The 21,512-nt window shown below is 44.0% G+C and overlaps 2 long non-coding RNA genes across 2 annotated transcripts; both read left to right on the forward strand.

The window, feature by feature from the left end:
- The first annotated feature begins 14,625 nt into the window (after window positions 1-14,625).
- LOC120913167 lies at window positions 14,626-16,226 on the forward strand. The gene is made up of 3 exons (XR_005743481.1): window positions 14,626-15,162; window positions 15,731-15,931; window positions 16,015-16,226. It is a non-coding gene; the product is annotated as an uncharacterized LOC120913167 (long non-coding RNA).
- Window positions 16,227-16,980: 754 nt separating this feature from the next.
- On the forward strand, window positions 16,981-18,581 carry LOC120914410. Its single transcript, XR_005743666.1, has 3 exons — window positions 16,981-17,517; window positions 18,086-18,286; window positions 18,370-18,581. It is a non-coding gene; the product is annotated as an uncharacterized LOC120914410 (long non-coding RNA).
- The last annotated feature ends 2,931 nt before the right edge of the window (window positions 18,582-21,512 follow it).

Raw genomic sequence — 21,512 nt, forward strand, 5'->3', positions numbered from 1 at the left:
TCCATTTGTTATGAACCGAATTGCACATGTCTAGTCTTGGCCACCGTGCTGCAGCTCAGTTTCAGGGTCTTGCCAATCTTCTTATAGCCTAGATCATCTTTATGTAGAGCAACAATTATTTTTTTCAGATCCTCAGTGAGTTCTTTGCCATGAGGTGCCATGTTGAACTTCCAGTGACCAGTATGAGAGAGTGAGAGCAATAACACTAAATTTAACACACCTGCTCCCCATTCACACCTGAGACCTTGTAACACTAACAAGTCACATGACACCGGGGAGGGAAAATGGCTAATTGGGCCCAATTTGGAAATTTTCACTTAGGGGTGTACTCACTTTTGTTGCCAGCGGTTTAGACATTAATGGCTGTGTGTTGAGTTATTTTGAGGGGGAAAGCAAATTGACACTGTTATACAAGCTGTGCACTCACTACTTTACATTGTAGCGAAGTGTAATTTGTTGAGTGCTGTCACATGAAAAGATAGAATATATTTATCTCAGCGATGATTGGGATGTGACATCAAATACCTGAAAAACGTTTTTTTTTTACATTTTCAAGCATGTATTGTAATTTATTACCATTTTGGTTCATGTATACTAGAAACTCATCATCATCTTCATTGATTTATCTGATTGCACAGTCAAGTGGGACCCGTTTGATGTTTGTTTGATACATTCAAATTGAACAAGCATTACATAAACTGTCAGTGCTATATAAATCCTGTATAATAATAATAATTCCACAGGCGGCTTGCCCACAATTAAGGAACCAATTTTTTTTCTTGTTTAAATTGTTTATTGATAAAACAAAAGCACAGTAACAGGTTAAACTTTTGAGAGACATGAAAAAATTATATAAAACTGTACAGCCAAAAAGAGTAAGGCCGCGTACACACGGACCGTTGTCATCGGTTAACCGGTGAAGCTGACTGATGGTCTGATGTACCTACACACCATAGGTTAAAAAAAACGATCGTGTCAGAACGCGGTGACGTAAAACACAACGACGTGCTGGAAAAAAACAAAGTTCAATGCTTCCAAGCATGCGTCGACTTGATTCTGAGCATGTGTGGATTTTTAACCGATGTTTTTGCATACTAACCATCGGTTTTGACCTATCGGTTAGGCGTCCATCGGTTCAATTTTAAAGCAAGTTCAACATTTTTGGACCGAAGGTTAACTGACCGATGGGGCCCACACACGATCGGTTTGGACCGATGAAAAGGTCCTTCAGTCCGTTTTCATCGGTTTTTGATCGTGTGTACGCGGCCTAACAACCCCTGTGTCAAGTCCCTTAAAACAGTGGTTATCCAGCAAGATAAGGCACAGACTAGACATATGCAGAATGGAAACATTTGTTTAGTTTTGGAGAGATTCGTTATGGTACTAATTTTGTTTAGTTGATTCCTTTTGATTTTTTTTTTTTATTCTGTTTCGTTAATTCATTATCTAACAAAGTCCAAATTCAATTTTGGATCGGTTAAAAAATTCTGGACTGATTCAAATTCTATGTGAAGAATAGCTGGTTGATGAGGAGCGGGCCAGGAAGTCGCCCACCCCATCTTTAACAATCGATTACTCATCAGCTGTCAGCGGGCCTCCCCACTGACAGCTGAAATGTAAACAAAAGAATGCCAGCAATGGTATGGATTTCAAAGGGAACCCCATGCCAAAATTAAAGAATCTGAGTGCCCCCCCCCCAAAATCCATACCTGACTTTTATCCAAGCATGCAGCCCAATGTCAATCACGATGCCCTACCCCTTGTGACATCATCGACCCAGCATGTCTTGAATGAATGAATGAATGAAAAACGTATAAAGCGCGGCGCATGCGAACTGAATCGCTTCTGGGCGCTAGTTGTTCGTGTCTCATGACATCAAAAGAGCAGAGTTTTGATCCATCTTCTGAAAGTCAGATGGTTTTCCTCCAACCGAATGCTGGTTGGCAAAGCGTTCCATAGTCTAGGACCCTGAAAAGCAAACCTTCTTTCTCCTTTGGACTTGTATTTGGTTTTTGGCACCTTGACCAGATTTTGGTCGGTGGATCGCAGAACGCGATTCGAATTGTGAGGTTCTATCTTGTCGCAAAGATATTGCGGAGCCTTCCCATGGATGCACTTATGTGTCAGGCAGAGTGCTTTAAATGCAATTCTGTCTTTTACTGGCAGCCAGTGAAGGGTTCTCAACGAAGGTGAGATTGATTCCCATTTTTTTTTCCCAGTCACCAGTCTGGCGGCCGTATTCTGAACGACTTGCAGACGGGAGATTTGGTACTTTGGGAGTCCGAGGTACAGGGCGTTAGCATAGTCCAGTCTGGAATTCACGATTGTTCCCACCACGACTGCTACGTCTTCTTTGGGGATAAATGGAATAAGTCTGCGTAGTAGGCGCAACAGATGGTGCGCTCCGCTGACTACTGACCCTATTTGTGCGTCCATTGTCATGAAGGTGTCGAAGATGACCCCGAGACTTTTGACTTTGGAGCTAGGGGTGATGATTTGGCCCAGAATGGGCGGGGGTGTCCAGGTTGTTGCCAGTTGACTCTTTCGGCTGGCGTGAAACATAAGGATTTCTGTTTTTGAACTGTTGAGTTTAAGATAACTCTTAGTCATCCAGTTTTCTATCAAAGAGAGACATTTCTCTAAACTGAGATGATGATCCTTTTTGTTGCAGATGCGAAAATACAGTTGCGTATCGTCTGCATAAGAGTGATAGAGTAGTTCTTGGCTACTGATAATATCAAAGAGAGGGCGAAGATAGATGTTGAAAAGCACCGGTGACAGGGGGAATCCTTGGGGGACTCCACATGACACCGTGCGCTTTTCCGACGTGAAACAACCCAATTTAACTGTTTGTGATCGGTTTTCAAGAAAGGAAGAAAACCATGGTAAGTCACCTTCTGCGACTTCTGCTACCTTGGCTAGTCGCATCAGTAACAGTTTGTGGTCTACCGTGTCAAAGGCTGCGCTTAGGTCCAGCAGAACCAGGAGACAAGATTCTCCTTCGTCTGCGGCCTCGAGGGCATCGTCCCATATTTTGATTAAGGCCGTTTCTGTCCCGTGTCCGGGACGGAAGCCTGATTGTAATGGATCCAGTAGATTGTGGGTATCTAGATGCTGTTGCAGCTGTTGTACCACTACTTTCTCCATTATCTTGGAGAGAACATTTAGGCCTGTTATGGGACGGCGGTGAGTTGGGTCCTTGGGATCCAGGTTAGGTTTTTTCAAGATGGGCTGGATTGTGCCCTCTTTCAACAGGGATGGCACTGTGCCTTCCTTAAATGACTGGTTTATAAGCTGTGTGATGGGTGGTGCCAGGATGTCGGCACATTCCTTCAGCAGTTTGGTGGGGATGATATCATTGGGCGATGTGCTGTTCCGCAAAGCACCAATGATATTTTTTGTGGTATCGATGGAGATCGGTTCCAGAGTGAACTTTGTTGATTGTAGAGCGTTTCTGTGGGTGTTTTGTGGTTGATTGACGGTGGGGTTGAGGGGGGTATTGTTTTGCATGATGCTTTCCCGGATTCTTTCAATTTTGTTGATGAAGAAATCCGATAGTTCATTGCAGAACTCTTGGGTGTCTGAGTTGGGGACTTCAAGACATCCTGGATTCATGGTCTAGGTGACCATCTTGAAGAGTTCGCGGGGGCGGTTTAGGGCGCTGTTAATCGCCATAGAAAAATGGTGTTTCTTGGCTTTGAAGATTTCTTTATGATATCGTGTTGTTATTGCCTTGTAGATGATGAGGTTATCCTCTGCAGGACTTCTTTTCCAGGCGGCTTCCGCCCTTCTGCGTTCTTGCTTCAGAAGCGACAGCTGGTTGTTGAACCAGCCGGACTTTCTTTTTCGGATGCAGGCTTTGCGTTTCGGTGCTACTAAATCGGCTGACTGTAGCAGGGCTGCGTTTATGGCATCCAGTGTATCTGCGGCTGTTTGATGTGGATGGATTGTTTTGATTCTGTTTCCCAAGGTAGATTTGAAGAGTTCCGAATGGAGCTTCTTCTGAGATCTAGCCCAGTGTATTGTCACCGGCTTGGGTGCTTTTGTCACTGGGGGAATTTTGGAGATTATGAAATTAATTGCATGGTGGTCTGTCCATGGCAATGGTTCATTTTCTAAAATGCTTATTTTCAGATTTTGTCTGAAAATTAGGTCGAGTGTGTGACCTGAAGCATGTGTTGGCCCGCATATAAGTTGCTGTAGCCCTAATCCCTCCAGGTGATCAATGCAGGCGTCCGCAATGGGATCCTGTGCGGAGTTGGCCCACAGATTAAAGTCCCCGAGCAGCAAAAGGTGTTTGCTGTTAAGGGTATAAGTGGATATAAACTCCGTTAATGATGGCAAAAACTGCGATTTTGGCCCAGGTGGCCTATAGCAGAGGAGAATGTGAACAGTCTCCTGGGGGGAAGTTTGAAGTTGAAGAGTAAGGGTTTCCATGAATGGAAGAGGATTTTGAAGGGCTGGCTTAGTTATTGCAATGTGATTCTTGTGGATCACCGCCAGGCCTCCTCCTCTTTGCCCTATTCTGTTTTCCGTTATAATGCAATAGTTTTCTGGCACCAATTCTCCGAGAATGGTGTTGCAGTCGTCTGAGAGCCAGCTTTCTGTAATAAAGAGGCAGTCTAGATCGTTTTGTAGTAAGAAATCGTGGATTTCTAATCGGTGTTTTACTGCCGATCTTGTGTTGATCAAAGCACATGATATGTGCTCGAGCTGGGTTAAATAGTTAAAATTTTTGATGGTCGATCGTCGATCGAATCTCAAAAGTTGCTCTATTTTTAAGGCCTTTTTGGTGACGGCTGGTAATGCTGTTGCGAATTGTCTCAGACCCCGAATAGAGTCCGCAGAGTATCGCAGATTAGCCATTGTCGCCAGTCACATTGTCGTCAGTCTTTCCTAATTGCGGCGGCCGCGAATGAGGCCTGGTCTGGCGCGGATGCGGGAAGAGCCGCGAGACCCCGGACGTGATGGGTGGAAGACTGTCAAGTGAGCCGTCACTCGTTGAGTCTTCTCTCCCAGATTGGTCCAGAGGAAGGCGAAAAAACCCCAGGCGTGCTGTGCCAATCTGCAGCGATCGGGGGAAAAAATTCCTTCCTGACCCCTTAACGGCGATCGGTGCAACCCTGGATCAATTGGTGATGATAACATCACAAGGGGGCGGGGGCACCCAGTGACGTAAGGGTGGCCTCCGTCAATTATTTATTTAAGAACTGTCAGGCGACAGAGCCTTCGTTGGGACTGGAGGTTTATTTTTTCTGTGGGTGCAGCGGACATTATGATTTGTAATGGATCTACACCTGGGGCCTTTTTTTTTTTTTTTTTACTTGTTTTGTGTTTTTATTAACTTTTTACACTTTTTGGGTGAATGTGTACTATGTACTCCTACTCATTCACATGGGGGGGCGGGATCTGGGAGCCCCCTTGTTAAGACTCCCACAATTTTTTTTTAACCTCTGCTTAATGATTTGATGGTTCATCACAGTTAAGATCCGTGTTGTTCTTCTGAGATCCTCTTCTCTGCTGCCATTACTCAAGTCCCACACCGCCATCTTGTGTGACCTCATTGGGAGGCTTCCCGATGGTGAGCCACTAGGCCTGCCCCCTTCCTCCATTGTGAATGAAGGATTATGCCTCCTGAGATATACTCAGGAGGTACAGGGAGCACAGTGCATATCATTTGCCTAGGCGTGTGATGTGCATGGGGGGGGGGGGGGGGGGGACAGCCAGATATTTCTAAAAAGAGCTGAGGGGTGGAGAGGAGGGAACATTGTTTTTAGGGTGAAGATCCCCTTTAATCCTATGACAAAGTAACAGCACATCAAAAGATGAAACAATGCTAAATGACAAAATAATGGAGGAAATCTTTTGATACCTATGGCTCTACGAAAAATACTCCATGAATAGCCACTAAATAATTGCCTATTACACTAATTTCCTTCTCTTTCTTTCTTAGTTTATTGCAAATATAAAGTGTACAATGTATTATAAAAAAAGCTTAGCTTCAAACAAATGCTTCAGCCTACTCAAGGCAATCAGAGATTCGGACAAATGAGTATAATGGAACCATTGTTGCCTTTTATGTTCTTTTAGAGGTTGTCAAAGCAATGCAATATTAAAGGGTACAAAACAATAAACAGCCATTATCTCTTTGTATTGAATGTGTATCTACATTATGAAAAAAAGTTCCTAAGGTTATTCAAAAGCCTTAGAAATTCTTTATTTAGAGACTATTATTGTGATGAAGTCAACATTCACATATGAGCAATAGTGAAGAAGTACAGAATTAATTAGCAAAAATATTTTTCAAAAATCTATTCTATTCTATATATTCTATGTCTATTCACAATAGGTTTTCACCCAAGATTCATACATTTTTAAAATTGAATTAATTTGGGTGAATGTGTAAATCTGGGGTAAAAGTTTTGTGAATCTTGTGTGAAAAAAATTATAATTGGGTTATTTTTTATTTAATTTTATTTATTTTTGGAGGATTAAATTCTAGATATGTGCATGAGGAAAAAAAAATAGTTTTGTTTTCGTTTAGATTTGTTAATATAGTAATTCTGTTTTGTTAAATTTGGTTGATTCGTTCAATTCGTATTTGGAATTTGTATTATGTCTTTTTCAAATTTTCTTCAAATTCACCAGTTTTTTTTTCAATTCAAAACTTTTGAATTAGTTTCGAATATGGTAAAATGAACAAACAAAATAAATATCTTCATTAAATTATTACAATGATTCTTTAAATCACCTTTGCCTTAACTAAAACACCATTATTTGAAAATTAAAAGGTACACTAATAAAACACACACACAGGGCCAGATCCACGTACATCGGCGCATATATAGACCAGCGTGGCGCATCTCATTTACGTTACCCCGGCTCAACTTAGAGACGTAAGTACCGTATCCTCATAGTATTTGCGCCCAAATTTGCGCCGGCGCGACGTAAATTCCGATGCGTAAGCCGGCGTAATTCAAAGTGGCAAGGATGTGGGCGTGTTCCATTGAAATGAGCCGTGACCCCATGCAAATGAAGGGCCGGCCGGACTGCGCATGCGCATGACGGCGACTATGGTCAGAGCCTCTCTGCGCATGCTCAGAACTCGGCCCAGCGCAATCAGTCAGATAGGAACTAGGCCCGGCGTACTTAGTGAGATACGCCTAGTGCATAAATAGGCCCAGACCTACGCCCTTCCATTGCAAAAGTACATCCATTTGTTTCCCTTCCTGAATCAAGGTGCTTTTGTTTCGTTGTCTGTGGCTGTTTGTTGGTTTGTGTCGTGTCGTGTCGTTGTGGTTTTTGGAGAGTGTTTTGGAGAGTGTTTTGGATCGTGTGTTTTGGAAATATGACTGAGAGGAAGAGGAAGCTGAACTACTCCTCGCGGGAGAAGGAGATCATTGTGAGGGCCATTACCCGCTTTGGTCGTTTGCTGCATGGCCCTGAGAGTCTGAATACCACCCCGGCCAGGAGGAGGCAGATACTGAAGGACATCACAGATGTCAATGCGTTGGGGGGTGAGACCCGGACCTGCAATGGGATCCAAAAAAAGATAAATGATCTCAGGCGTGTGGTCCATGGGAAGCTGGCCAAGATGGTCGCTCATGCCAGGGGCACTGGAGGGGGACAACCATGCACTATTAGGCTGACTGCTGAGGAGCGTGCGGTGGCCCAGTGCTTCCACAGGCAGCAAGTGGAGGGGCTGCCTGGCTTTGACTCCATTGAGGAGGCCGTGAGGACAGGTAAGTTTTTTTTTTTTTTTTTTTCCTATCTGGTGAGTAGCATGTGTGGGGGGGGGGAGGGAATATGTGACAAGTGTGTGGATCCTCCAACCTGTGTATGTTTTGTGTCATCCACAGATGTGCAGGAGGGTGCTGGGCCATCTGGCCAGTCCGCAGCCTCCACCGGACATGATTCTGAGGAAGACCCCCAGGCAAGCCCAGAGTCCTCTGAGGAGGTTGAGGAGGAGGAGGAGGTTGAGGAGGAGGCGGTGATGTCAGGGAATGATGTCACGCTTCATTTGGAGGAGGCTCCCCCTAGGGCTGGCAGCAGTCAGGCCTCCATCAGGGGTAGCCCCTCCCACTCCTCCCCCAACAGGGCTTCCCCCCAGGGGTCTCCCCTTCTCCCAGGCCACAAGCCTCATCTGGAGGCAGGAAGGCGACCCGCAAGACCAGGGTGGTGGCAGAGGTTCTGCCTGCAGACCTAAGAAGGGACCAGGCCTGTCAGACCCGCCATCTGGGTGAGGTCACCCAGACTTTGGGCCAGATGGAGGAGAGCCTGGCCTCCATCAAGGAGTCAGTTGTGGACATGAGTTGTAACTCACTGGCTCTCATAACATGTCTCAACGACCTGCAGACTGCCACAGCAGGCGTTGGTCAGGATGTGCGTGCCCTGTCCCAGGCTGTCCAGGCCAACACGACAGCCCTCAATGTGGGCCTCACCAGGATAGCCGTGGCCTTGGAGGGCAGGCCGCCAGGTGGACAGAGACCAGGGGATGCTCCTCCTTCCCCTGATTACCCCCCCCCATGAGTCTCCCCTGAGGAGCCGTGGCCGTGGCCAGGTCTTCACGTATGTCAATCTCCAGGCCCCTTCTCACGGCGAAGTTGTGTAGCATGCAACATGCACCGAGGATCTGGCACACAAAGTTTGGGGAAAAAAACAGGGTACCCCCAGACTTATCCAGGCATCGGAAACGGGACTTCAGGAGCCCAAAGGTGCGTTCCACCACTCCACGGGTACGTGCGTGTGCTTCATTGTATCTTCTCTCTCCTGGGGTTTGGGGATTCCAGAATGGAGTCATGAGATGGGGTCCAAGTGCATATGCTGCGTCACCTGGAAGAGAAAAGACAGGAGGATGTTAGTCATGCATGTGCCCCTCGTGATGTCTGCATCAGGGGGGGGACAGTCATGCCTGACACCCATGTCACTCACCAACCAGCCAGCTATCCCCATACATGTTCTGTTCGAATTCCATTGGGATGGGGCTCTGACGGTATATGTAGCTGTCATGGCTGGATCCTGGGTGTTTGGCACGGACGTGCCATATGAGGCATTGAGCATCGACTATCACCTGTACGTTGATGGAGTGCCAGTGCTTCTGATTGCGGTAAAGGTGCTCTGTCTCACGGGGGGGCTGTAGTGCCACATGTGTGCAATTAATGGCCCCCACAGTGCGTGGGAATTCTGCAATTCTGTAGAAATCACGCATTGCCTTCACCCGCAGGTCCTCCTGGGTGGGTCTGATGATTTGGTTGGCCATGTGTCTGAGGATTGCAGGGATAACCTGGTGCACACATCTGCTAATGGAGGATTGTGCCATCCCAGCCACTTGTATGCTGAAAAGAGCCACTGGCAAGGAAATGGAGTGTTGCCAGTACCTTGACCAGTGGCTGCACTGCATGTGAGCGGTGTGTTGGGCTGGTGATGTCATCCTGCAGGGTTGTGGTTAATTCCATGATGGCAGTAGGGGTGAATATGAAGATGCGATACACCTCAGAATCACACATGCCAAAGACGTCTATGCGTGTGCGGTATATTCTCTCCCGTGCCCTCCTCCTCCTCCTCCGTTCCCTCCTCCTTCTGCGCGCATCTAAAGCCAGTAGTATAGCTATGACCATGGATGCCCCTGGCATGTTGGCATACAGATTGTTGTCCTGCAAGTGTGGCTGCTCAGCTCGTCCCTAACGGTGTTGCTTTAGCTGACCTGCACACGTCTGGTGCAAAGTTAAAGCTGCTTTTATGAGGGGTAACTTTAGACCGGACGTACAGCTGATGCGCACAGCGCGTAGCCTGCGCCGGACAAGTGTACTTTTGTGGATCGCCGTATCTCCCTCATTTGCATAGCAAAACAATGATGCGTCTCGCGTATTTTTGCGCTCACGATGCGCCGGTGTAATCTTTTTACGTCGGTCGGAAAAATCTGGTTTTCAGGCGTATCTCGTTTTGGGGATACGGCGCATAGATACGCCGGCACATATTTACACTTACGCCGCGCATCTCGAGATACGCCGGCGTAAGTGCTTTGTGGATCTGCCCCATAGTCTTTGATTTCCAGAGCATGTTTACAGTTCGAATTCGATGTAAAATTAGATTTGAATTTCAGAAATTTTGTTTCGTTATTTGGAGCATTTGATAAACGTTGTTTATGCTGTAATACGGATATTCAGATATATCTGAATAATGAAAAATATGTCCAAATATTTATTCGGAACAAAACTGCACGTCTATTAAATGCTAAGCAATGGTTGTAGTCGTACTACATCCTTATCGGTTGTATTGTTTAGACATTTACAATTTAGAAATATAATACCCAATGTACAACCCCTGACGAAGGACTGTAATTAGTCCGAAACATGCCAGGTTTCATCACAACTCGTCACGAGAGCAACCATATATGAGTATTTTATGTTGTAACATACCAATGTTTGATCATGTTGTATGAACAAGCTTACTTTGCTAATTTTATGTCACAATTTTAATATAAATGTCGAAATAAAGATATATTTTTACTTGCCATATGAGTCTACCTTATAGTCCATGAGGGGTTCAATGTGCATTATATGCACCTTATTTTGTACGATTTATATGGTGGACATTGGCAGCCTTTTTCCTGGTACACTCCACCCTCCCGTAGAATTGAAGGTCAGATTTATATTTGGGTAGCAAATACCCAATCCCCTCGTTTTTAGACAGAGGAGTGTACACTATTAATCTGTGCATTACTGGGCATATTTCTTCTTTCATAAGCTTACTCAATTTCTTTTTTCTCCCTTTTCCTTCCCGTCCCCCCTTTTTTCTTCTTCAATGGCGTCATACCAGGTTGTTGAATGGGACATTTTCATGTCCAATTTACAACAGGACTTTGTAGCTAAGAAATCTGTTGAGTATAACATCTCCTGTACGTTTTTCAACGTAACTCAAACTTCAAGCACATTAAATCCTTTGAGGATTATAAAAAGGAAGGTATAAACCCCTTTTAACATAATATCCACAATATATATATATTGTATAAATATTTTTATAATCCTATATATATTTCCTATATACTCATTAATGGATTTTATATATATTTTAATTAGGATGCATTGTTCACATATGTAGTTGTTTTAATATGAATTACAAGATGGCTCTACACTATTTATTTCGTTTGCCAACACTTGTTTAGTTGATCTGAATGCCAGCCGTCGATGTGTTTCCCACATGCAAGATGGCCGCGACAGATCCGATGGGCATTCCATTTTTAAAAATGGCCGCTACTTACTTCCGCCTATTGGCGTATATAAAGAGAATCCGTCTAGCCAATCCCCAGCCTCTGATGAAGTCACGTGTCGTTACGCAACGCGTAAGGCCCTGATTAGACGTGACCGGAAGTGACGTGACATCCCGTCCGCACATCCGTGACTTGTTGTTTTACGCTTGATATTTTAAAGTTTATGCTGAGCATTTTATATTTTGGACCAATAAACGATTTTTGCCGTGAATTACTTCACCATTTGGAGCCCCTTTTTTCCCTTTTCTTCATCTTGGGGATTGCCTGTGAACGCTCTGGGCACGGAGCCTCCATTTTGGTGTAGCCCTGCACTACACACAGTGAAGTTAGACGCTCTGCAGGCAAGAACCCAGAGGATTGCAGCAGCTCGTCCGAGCGGGGAGAAGGCTGTTGAGTCTCCATCTGAGGATCCACATGCTGTTTTTATACATCAGGAAGGTAAGCGCTCCGTGATTATTCCTCACATTTACATTTGGATGCACAAGTTTCACTGCTGATAATTTTGGGACACTATTTTATTTTATTCATTTTTTGCAACACAGGACAATTTTGTTCATTTTTGTTTGCATCACTGCCATAGCGTCCTGGAGTGGCTATGGAATTCATTTAGAATCATAATTTATATTATTGTTTGGTTTATTCCCCTATAGGGGATCATATTTATATATATATACTGTTTGTGTATGCACTATTCATTAATTTTTGCGCTCATCATCCAACATTATTCAATCAATTTTTTTGTCGTTAGTACATTATAGATTTGAGCCGCATTAATTTTTCTTTCACTATTGTTGTTCACAATTTTCTCTCCTCACATTGTTAGTATTGGCTAGCGCTTTAGTTCCCCCCCTTTATATTTACAAGTTCAAATTTTTTCCATCATTTGAGAACATTGGGCCAGATCCTCAAAAGGGATACGCCGGCGTATCTACTGATACGCCGTCGTATCCCTGTTTCTATCTTTGGAACTGATCCACAGAATCAGTTTCCAAAAGATAGGCAGAAGATCCGGCATGTGTAAGAGACTTACACTGCCGGATCTTAGGATGCAGTACCGCATCCTCCGCTGGGGGCATTTCGAGTCGAAATGCCGCTTCGGGTATGCAAATTAGCACTTACGGAGATCCACAAAGCTTTTCTGCTTCGCTTTTTCTCCGTAAGTATTAGTTTGCCTGCGTAACTTTAGGGCTGCTTTTACAAAGTGTAAACTGTTTACACCTTGTAAAAGTAGACCCTTCTTACCCGCGACGCTGTTATTTTATTTTTATTTTTTTCCGCCGTATCTTTTTTTTTCCCCGACGCAATTTTTTTACCCGGCGCGATTCACAAAACTCGCGTAACGTAAAACCGCGCTATCCCCGTCGGGAAAATGACATCACGAGCATGCGCAGTACGTCCGGCGCGGGAGCGCGCCTAATTTAAATGGGACTCGCCGCCATTTGAATAGGAACGCCTTGCGCCGGCGGAATTTAAGTTACATACTCGAAAATTTCTAGGTAAGTGCTTTGTGGATTGGGCACTTAGGTAGAAATTTTCCGGCAGTGTAACTTAAATGGGAAAAGATAAGTTACGGCGGCTGGCTGTGGATCTGGCCCATTGAGCCCAATTTCAAAAAGGCATGGGAAAATATCATAAAACAATATTCTGATGGTTTGATGACCCTTTTAATCCAAGAATATCTTAAAAGAATTTCTGATCTGAACAAGAAAATTGATACTCTTTAATAAAAATGGGGGAATTTGGGACTAGATGAGATGCGTGTTAGAAAAAAAACAACAAATTAATTACACGATCAAGAGATGTTTATTCATATAAATATACATGGGACATGGTACATAGCAGATATGATGATCTGATGGTCATATAATAGACTATGTAAAAATTCCATTATTGCACATGATAAATACAATCAAAAGAAACAGTATAATATACAAACATGATTGAATAAAAAAACTGCAAAAGCTTGAAGCGTTTCGTGGATTAGGTTCCACTTCTTCAGAAGCAAATGCAGAATTCATATTTGTCAGCTCTAAAAATGGTCTTGGAATGCTAAAGCCTGATGGTTGCGGAAAGATGGGAGATATCCCTGCTGGGAGCTGAGGGGGCGTAAAACTGATACTCTAGACCAGGGATCTCCAAACTACGGCCCTCCAGCTGTTGCAGAACTACACATCCCATGAGGCATTGTAAAACTCTGACATTCACGAACATGACTAGGTATGATGGGAATTGTATGGTAGTTCCTGAACAACTGGAGTGCCATAGTTTGGAGACCCCTGTTCTAGACTAACCTCAAGTAACACACATTATTTACGGGGACAGAAAAGAGGTTAAAAAACCCCTTGGAAAAATATAACAAAGACAAGAAATTCCAACGTGACAAAAAAGCCTTCCAAAAAGGAAAGGCGTACAAATGGCACAATGGTCAGAATATAAAAAAAAATAGTTTAATATATTTGGGGTATTAGAATGCACTCATAATTCTGGAGTTTCTAAACATTTATCTATGTCATCCATTTCTTCTCAGTCGCTCCCTGTACAACACAATGAATGAAGGTGTCAAAAACATTGTCATCACAGCTATGCATCACAGGACAACTCCTCCAATACGTAGAATTCCCCTTCACCATGTATCAATGCACACGGTACACTAGGGGGAGTATGACAATTACCCAGGCCCCATATTCATGTACAAGAGCACTTCAGAACACTGGCACCAGCCAATCATATTTCCCCACACAAGGTATTTTTTTAGACAAGATGCAAGGCAAAATGTAAACACATTAGGAAAGCATAAATGCATACACTCGGAAGACACAGAATTCTCACCCACACAAACCTTGTTAAATATTAATGTATCCAATTATCATCTCACACAGGACAAGATGCGAGTGCTTACGAAAGGCCTCACATTTTGCCCTGTTTTCCAGTTTGATAAATTTGAAGCGATTAAAAACATGCACTTGTTTATACGTAATTTATTATTTAAAACTAATTTTGACATTATATTCTTCACCCAGCTCAAATTCAATGGCGGGCCATTTTGAAACTTGTCTCCAAAGAAATGAAGGCATTAAAAATTTCCCATGATTCCTACAATAACCTAAATAGAAGGGAAACACAGGCACTACATTCCCTGGCACACAATAAGGCCTTGTACACACGATAGGTTAACCAGAGGACAACGGTCTGATGGACCGTTTTCATCGGTCCAAACCAATCGTGTGTGGGCCCCATAGGTTATTTAACCATAGGTTAAAAAAAAGCCAACTTGCTTTAAATTTAACCTATGCTCAGGTGCGGCTGGGGGTTCTCGACCGCCCACTGAGCTTTGCCTTGCCGGCGGCGTTCTGCGATCATCCCCGTATGGCCGTGGCGGGCTGCGCGCGCATGAGGCGCCGGCGTGCGCGGCTCGCCACGACGTCATGCAGCTTGCGACGGGGGTGACGACAGTGGTCGGGGTCTCCTGACCTTCCGGAGCGCCGAGGGAGCCGCACCAGGGCTGCTCGTGTAGCGGCCCTTACGTCATCTCCGTGATCTATGGGGAAGCCTGGAGCCAGCATGTGTTTAGCCCCCACCTATGGCCACGCCCACTGGCATAAAAAAGATAGTCTGCCTATGAGTCAAGTCTTGATTCCAGGCAGCTGAGCATGGACAGCAGTGTTAAGCCCCCATTCATGGCCACGCCCACTGGCATATAAAAGACAGTCTGCCTGTGAGTCAAGTCTTGATTCCAGGCAGCTGAGCATGGACAGCAGTTCATTCCTTTCATCTCCTCCAACATTGGAAGCCTGGGTCTTCCCTGCACTGTCTGCAGCCTAGATCTGAATACTCAACAACAAGCTCTACAAGCCCACACTTTACCTACTCCTATCCATTTAATCCCCTATCAGGTAACAGCACCCTTTTATTATTACACTCCTATGTTGATTTTTCAACTTTCACTCCCCCCTTCTTTTTGTTTTCTTGTTTATTTATTTTTTTTATTTTTATTTATTTATTTATTTTTTTCATATATTTCCAACATTTTTACTATCACCATATGTATCCACATATTCTTTGATGGTCCACGTAACATACACATTGTAATGTGTCTCACACATCCCCACCCTTGTACACGCACCTTTTACCAGACTAATAAAGTCTCTTAATCACTTTTGTCTGCCATTGGAGCACTCTTATACTATTTTTATATTAAGTACCTTAATATACACATCAATTCCTGACCATTATTTATTGACTAGTTACCCCTTCGGGTCATCAATGAGTAGATCTAATTCAATAAAGAAGAAAAAAGGAAAAAATATATATTTTTTTGCCTTTTTTTTGTTTTTTTCAGATAAAATTACAAACCTGCTGCCAGTCCCTCTTTTTTTATATACATGCCTTACCCACAGATAATCCTACACTTTAGCACAATATGCTATGACTTAATATTTCTAATTCTCTTCAATTACACAGGGCTAACCCATTGGGGGCACTCTGCAGGCACCGGCTCCCCTGATCTTCGGAGGGCGTCCACTGTGCGGCTCCTTGCAACCCCCCTGGGGTCTGTTTCGGTTTCCCTCTCTCCCCCATGGGGTTGTGGGTGGCGCTCCCTTCGGATTTTCTAACGGCTCTGCACATCTCTGGTTATTACAAAACCCACTTCATTCGTTAACGGTAAACCTTATTCTTGGGTCAATTTATGTGATTTATATTTATACTTTTTTGATCGCAAATTTATGTTATGTATATTTTTGTAGAATCAACCATCCCCCTGAAGAGACCACTTAGAGGTCGAAACGCGTCGGGGAACGCACATCACACAGCATAAAGCAATGTTGTATACATTTGTCCAATATTGTGGAATATGTATTGTATCACCAGATCCGTAAAGGGTTTTCTTTCAATTTGTTATTGCATTTAAAATGTATGTTATTGACAACCATAAAATAAACCATGCTTTATTATATTACATTTGTTACACTTTTATACCTTTGCTGTCCAAAGCCCCGTGGGGTAAATTTCTTTTTCTACACGATTCAATCTTGGGGTTCGCAGCATTCTTGTCTCTTCGCTTATGTGTCTTTCCTCAGCCAACAAAAATTTTTTTTTGGGTGGATAAACACCCGTTCCCCTTGACACATTGAGACTTGACTTGAACTGTGCGTTTTTTCCGTCCTGTCATTAAACCCCTGCATCCCCACTTGCACCTTGACATTTATTCAAGGATTACTTATGGGTGTTTCTCACCATAGATAAGACACCCATTAGTTGTGCGACCAGAGTGAATGATTCCTTTCTTCTCTCTTCTCCCCACGCATCAGTAAGCATCTACCACGTACTTCTGAATTGCATTTCTGCTCAGACACCCATAGGGGTATCTGCTGGGGATCACACACGCATGGGTTTTCATGATATGGAATTAGCACACAGCTCATGTAAATATTTTTGATGCATAGTTCACATGCATTTTATGACACCGTTTTACACCATCATGTGCATTTTGCCATGTTTGCAACCATTTTTTATTGTAGCCGGTCATCCGGGGAGGCCCCTCTGTGCCCCCGGGTGGGGGGGGGGGGGTTTCCGCGGTCCCATGGGGGTTCCCGGCAAGGTGGTGGGGGGCGGTGGAGTGTTCCACATTCCCACCCCCCCTTTTTTGCTCAGGTGCGGCTGGGGGTTCTCGACCGCCCACTGAGCTTTGCCTTGCCGGCGGCGTTCTGCGATCATCCCCGTATGGCCGTGGCGGGCTGCGCGCGCATGAGGCGCCGGCGTGCGCGGCTCGCCACGACGTCATGCAGCTTGCGACGGGGGTGACGACAGTGGTCGGGGTCTCCTGACCTTCCGGAGCGCCGAGGGAGCCGCACCAGGGCTGCTCGTGTAGCGGCCCTTACGTCATCTCCGTGATCTATGGGGAAGCCTGGAGCCAGCATGTGTTTAGCCCCCACCTATGGCCACGCCCACTGGCATAAAAAAGATAGTCTGCCTATGAGTCAAGTCTTGATTCCAGGCAGCTGAGCATGGACAGCAGTGTTAAGCCCCCATTCATGGCCACGCCCACTGGCATATAAAAGACAGTCTGCCTGTGAGTCAAGTCTTGATTCCAGGCAGCTGAGCATGGACAGCAGTTCATTCCTTTCATCTCCTCCAACATTGGAAGCCTGGGTCTTCCCTGCACTGTCTGCAGCCTAGATCTGAATACTCAACAACAAGCTCTACAAGCCCACACTTTACCTACTCCTATCCATTTAATCCCCTATCAGGTAACAGCACCCTTTTATTATTACACTCCTATGTTGATTTTTCAACTTTCACTCCCCCCTTCTTTTTGTTTTCTTGTTTATTTTTTTTTTTTTTTTTTATTTATTTATTTATTTTTTTCATATATTTCCAACATTTTTACTATCACCATATGTATCCACATATTCTTTGATGGTCCACGTAACATACACATTGTAATGTGTCTCACACATCCCCACCCTTGTACACGCACCTTTTACCAGACTAATAAAGTCTCTTAATCACTTTTGTCTGCCATTGGAGCACTCTTATACTATTTTTATATTAAGTACCTTAATATACACATCAATTCCTGACCATTATTTATTGACTAGTTACCCCTTCGGGTCATCAATGAGTAGATCTAATTCAATAAAGAAGAAAAAAGGAAAAAATATATTTTTTTTTGCCTTTTTTTTGTTTTTTTCAGATAAAATTACAAACCTGCTGCCAGTCCCTCTTTTTTTATATACATGCCTTACCCACAGATAATCCTACACTTTAGCACAATATGCTATGACTTAATATTTCTAATTCTCTTCAATTACACAGGGCTAACCCATTGGGGGCACTCTGCAGGCACCGGCTCCCCTGATCTTCGGAGGGCGTCCACTGTGCGGCTCCTTGCAACCCCCCTGGGGTCTGTTTCGGTTTCCCTCTCTCCCCCATGGGGTTGTGGGTGGCGCTCCCTTCGGATTTTCTAACGGCTCTGCACATCTCTGGTTATTACAAAACCCACTTCATTCGTTAACGGTAAACCTTATTCTTGGGTCAATTTATGTGATTTATATTTATACTTTTTTGATCGCAAATTTATGTTATGTATATTTTTGTAGAATCAACCATCCCCCTGAAGAGACCACTTAGAGGTCGAAACGCGTCGGGGAACGCACATCACACAGCATAAAGCAATGTTGTATACATTTGTCCAATATTGTGGAATATGTATTGTATCACCAGATCCGTAAAGGGTTTTCTTTCAATTTGTTATTGCATTTAAAATGTATGTTATTGACAACCATAAAATAAACCATGCTTTATTATATTACATTTGTTACACTTTTATACCTTTGCTGTCCAAAGCCCCGTGGGGTAAATTTCTTTTTCTAAATTTAACCTATGGATTCCTAACCGATGGGAAAAAAACGATCGTTAGTAGGCACAACCATCGGTTAACAATCCACGCATGCTCAGAATCAAGTCGACGCATGCTTGGAAGCATTGATCTTCGTTTTTTTCAGCACGTCGTTGTGTTTTACGTCACCGCGTTCTGACACGATCGTTTTTTTAACCGATGGTGTGTAGGCACGACGGACCATCAGTCAGCTTCATTGGTTAACCTATGACAACGGTCCATCAGACCGTTCTCATCGGATGGACTGATCGTGTGTACGAGGCTTAATTCCATCACAATGAAACCCTCTGATAAAGGGAGTAGCATTGTAATTTTGGACAACTAAATATATTCAGATGTGCAAAACAATCGTATCCAACTCAGACTGGTATCGTAAAGTCGTTAATAGAAAAATACACAAGATTTTTGCCTGTTTGTGGATGAAGCATACTACAGTAACAAAATATCATCTGGGAATTTATTAGGACTAGCTTCCCTTGGGAAGCTACATTTTATGCTCTCCTAAAAGTACATAAAAAACCCTTGAACCCCTCTGGCAGGCCCATTATTTCAGGGAGAGGCAGCCTTACGTAGAGCTTGAGTTGATTCATCGACAGCCATTCGTTGGCTTACCGCCATTTACGCGTAATACCATCCACTTCTTGCAAATACTGGAGGGCCTCTACGTCACTGAGCAGACACTGCTGGTGGCCAATGACATGGAGGCCCTCTACAATTCTATTCCTCATGACAAAGAACTGTTGGCAATTCGACATGTTCTCTCCCAGGGTAACCAACACAAACGTGAGCCTAATGAATTTGTCTTACTGTGCTTACTGTGCTTGGATTTTATTCTTACGCATAACTTGTTTTACTTTTAGACTCCCACTACCTCCAAATACAGGGGGTGGCAATGGGGACCTGTTGTGCCCCATTGCATGCCGACCTGTACCTGGGTGAGTGGGAGCATTTTTTTTTTATGACTCGGCATCAATGTACGTGGACCACGCTACATTGGTGACATATTTTTTACTCTGGGAGGGACCTAAGACCCTCCTTAAAGGGGTTGTAAACCCTCATGGTTTTAACCTTAATGCATCCTGTGCATTAAGGTGAAAAAACTTCTGTCACTGACCAGCCCCCCTGTTTTACTCACCTGTAATTCCCACGCCAGAGACGCGCTCTTCCCCTCTGCCCGTCGTCTCGACTCTTGATTGGATATATTGGTAGCAGCGCAGTCATTCGCTACTGTCAATCAAATCCAACGACGCGGGCGCTGGGGGTGGGGCCGAGTCCAGCATTCTGGATCTACGGATGCAAATTCTGAACTCGGGAGCATGCCCACAAGGTAACCCCCCAGGAGAGTGCTTCTCCTAGGGGCTTATACAATGCGGGGAGGAGCTACCAGCTCCGCCTGGGGACCCCAAAATGCGAGGATCGGGGGCCACTTTGCAAAACAAACTACACAGTGGAGGTAAGAATGACATGCTTATTTTTTTTTTTTAAACTAAGCCTTAAAATCACTGTCGACTCATTCAATTTAAAATTTTCCATGTCTTATAGCCAATATAACATCACTTTTTTGGATGTCCTCATCCACAAAATAGAAAAACGGTCAACTCTCTAGCGAATACTTTCCCAAATTCACTGCCGGTAACACAATACTAGATGCCTTTAACTTTCCATCCAAAACCTTTGTTAGCCTCTATTCCCTATGGGGAAAATATCGGGGCAAGATGCAACTGCCCTAATGACTCACTTTTTGAGAAAGAGGCCCGATCACAAACAAAAATACTCTCACAACGCGGATATTCTAATACCTTCCTCAAGAAAGCATATACTGTAAACCAGCAAAAAGCAAGTCACGCTCCAAACTCCTCTTCGGTCACAGAGAACCCAAAAATGACAATGTCACTAGAATCATGACAAAATACTCTCGACAACATGAACAAATGAGACACATTTTTAACAAATACTGGCAACTTTTAACCATGGATCTCTCTGTAGATCCCTTTGTGTCTGACCATCCCACCATTACTTTTAGAAAAGCTCCATCATTGAAAGGACCAGCTAGTGCATAGCGAATTTAAGAAAGAAAGAGGTGATAAATGTAAAACAGTAGGTACATTCCCATGTGGAAGTTGTAATTACTGTCAATTTATGGATGCATGGACAAATATTACTCTACCCAATGGTTCAACCCTAAAACCAAAACACAACGTAAACTTTAAGACTCCTGGCATAGTATACCTGCCTCAATGTGAATGTAGGTGTTACTTTGTTGAGAATACCAAACTCGAATTATGGAGAAGAATTTATCGACCTATAACAATCATCAGCAAAAAAGGACCCGGAAATACCAATGGGTAGACATAGCGCCTTGGTACATGAGAATCCATTCCCAAAGTTCGGTTGTAGCACTAGATCACATCCACCGAATCTCTAGGGGGGGCAATTTCAATAAATTCTTATTACAAAGAGAATCAAGGTGGATTTTTCTGCTTAAGGCTACCTCTCCACCAGGCCTCAATGAGGCTTTTAATTTCAAGCCTTTTCTAGAAAGTTTTACTTCAGATGGATGTAAACTTGATCTGTAAACATACAAACATGCTCACAGTAAAATTATCACCACTAAATTGCCCCTTGTTCCATCTTGGGTAGCTTCATCCCCTCTTCCGACTTGCGTTCCAGGTTGGAACGCAGACCAAGGCCGTGTGTGCAATGACGCCCCAACCTGTTGGGCGCCAGGGGACTGTTGATGGACGCTGCTCTTCATGGCATGGACTGAGCGAGTGCCCTCACTGATTTGGCCAGCTGTAGACCATCGCCATTAGGGGGATTGGTCTTCATTGATGGCCCAGTAAG

The sequence above is a fragment of the Rana temporaria genome, chromosome 9 (assembly GCF_905171775.1).
Source record: "Rana temporaria chromosome 9, aRanTem1.1, whole genome shotgun sequence".
Lineage (NCBI taxonomy): Eukaryota > Metazoa > Chordata > Amphibia > Anura > Ranidae > Rana > Rana temporaria.